Raw genomic sequence first — 2,264 nt, 5'->3', positions numbered from 1 at the left:
TGCATTTTTTTATATAAAAATAATTTTTAAATATTTATTATATACATATATAACTAATTACACAATTAATATTAAATAAATATATATAATTTTTAAAAAGTAAATTAAATTTTATGGCTACAATTATCATTAAAACAATTATCCTCCTCCATACTGGCAGAAATCCCCCCAACATTACATTCAAGGAACGTTTCCTTCAAGTAAACTTCACTTCATAACATAAATTAATGCAGTGAAGATGTCATCTAGGAGAATACTTTGAAAATTTTCCTGACAATTAAGCATTAGAATAATTAGCATACCTAGAATAAATTTTGTTATCCGAGTGAATATTATCATTTCGGTTTATCTAAATAGTTTATTTATTTAAATAAAATCCTTTCTTCCAAGCAAATGCTATCGATATTAGGAGAATCAAAGCTTTGGCTAAACAACAAAGCAATGAGTAGATTTAACGCTCGTCTTTTCATTTTCTGTTAGATTGTGAAGGCATACCAGGGATTTTACAATATACTACAAGTAAAGAATGATATTTGTACTTACCATTTGGCAACGACGATTATCCTATAGTCACATCCTCTATGTAAATATTAGTGTCTTTGTTAGAAGACGATGTTCACACAACCAGCACATTATCACATCACACCAGCCTCTGTGGCTGCACTGCCACGTGGGGATGTCTGATCTTCGCGACCTCTGCATCCTATCGTCAATGCTAGTCTACTGATCAATAGTATCTCCTTCTCTTCCACTTTTTTATTTTTCTTTTTGCTCTTTACATCATTCTTACACAAATTATGACAGTTTAATAAGAAGTAGAAACATATGTAGTACTCAGATACTTAAAATTATAACGTAAAAATCATGTGATGATATTTTAAATAGGGGAAAAATTATACGATTTTGAAATATACTAAAATTATCCTAATCAATTTTGTCATTAATTGTAATTTAATTATTTTTAAAATTTAATTGCCATTAAGGTCAATTGAACGTATTTAATTCTTTAATTTTTTAAAGCTATTTTAACTTTTATAAGTTATTTTTTTATATCGATATAAATTCAAAAAATATTTTATATATTTAGTAAACTGCTAGCTCCATCTCTTGGATTTTAAAGTATATTTTTATTTTACTAAATTACTAAGTTTTTATTTTATTTTTACACGTTATATTGATAATAAAAAAGGGTAAAAATTAATTTATAAAAATATAAAAGTTATTATTAATTTTTTAAATTTAATGTATATTTTATTTAAAATGTTAAATTATTAAATAATGTAATATTAGAAACAAGTATAATTTAACATTTATTAGTTGTCAATGTATAAATATCTTGAATTCATTCTAATTATGAAATAGGAAATTCTCCTGTAAATCACGTTTCTCCACATTACAGTATAAGCTATGCAGTGAAGCATCCCTTAACGTTCTCTGTTCATTAGATCGAATCGAACTTAAATAATACATAAAATTAAATTGTATAAATAATTAAAAATTCTAAACCTTTTAATTTATTATAAATAATAGTTTATAGAAATTTAGGGAAAATTATAAATAAAATATAACACCATATTATACAGTTTTGAAATCATTTTAACTCTAAGTAAGGCAGGTAGAACAATAATTTATTAATGAATGATTTGATATTATATTGAAACAAAATTCAACAGAATAAAATACTTCATTAGATATTTGAAGGAGCACTCTTGTTTACTAATTATATATTCAATATTTAAATTAAAGTTGTTTCCATTTATATCATTCCTAGATAAACATACGTTTTCAATTCCATAATTTAACATCAATTCGGTGCTCTTAATTAGTTCTTTTCGTATTATTTCCATCACGAAAGTGTTCTAAAACAATATTAAAGCATAATTTTCTACATATTCAAGCAGCAGAATTTATTATATTTTATTATATACCTACCACTCAATCATAGTGACTGGGATGAGTAACAGACATAGCTTTAATTGCCATAATAACTATTTCTTTGGCAGTCTTTATGACTGGATTATTATCATTAATTTTAGCGTGAAAATACATCCCTAACAGTTCTTCAATAAAATCAACAAATGACACATTTCACACACTAACTACCTATCTTTCTTAAGCAATTTTATCTCTTCAGCTCATTAGCTTGTACTTGGCTTATCACGTTACGAGTGCTTAGTCTTATCATCTATGACTTCTGTCACAGCCATCCAACTTTTCCTTAATTACCAATTTTCTATATAAATAAATAAATAAATAAATAAATA

General features: G+C 25.1%; 1 long non-coding RNA gene across 1 annotated transcript in view; it reads right to left on the bottom strand.

Moving 5' to 3' along the window:
- Positions 1-664, bottom strand: part of LOC111613888 — a 39,092-nt gene extending 38,428 nt beyond the window's left edge. Inside the window, exon 1 of the long non-coding RNA XR_002754837.1 lies at positions 544-664. This is a non-coding gene — a long non-coding RNA (uncharacterized LOC111613888). The remainder of the gene's footprint in view (positions 1-543) is intronic.
- Positions 665-2,264: the final 1,600 nt, after the last annotated feature.

Source organism: Centruroides sculpturatus, unplaced genomic scaffold (genome assembly GCF_000671375.1).
Source record: "Centruroides sculpturatus isolate CEXI.00-Female unplaced genomic scaffold, Cexi_2.0 scaffold2065, whole genome shotgun sequence".
Classification (NCBI taxonomy): Eukaryota; Metazoa; Arthropoda; class Arachnida; order Scorpiones; family Buthidae; genus Centruroides; species Centruroides sculpturatus.
This window is presented reverse-complemented; position numbering and strand designations above follow the sequence as displayed.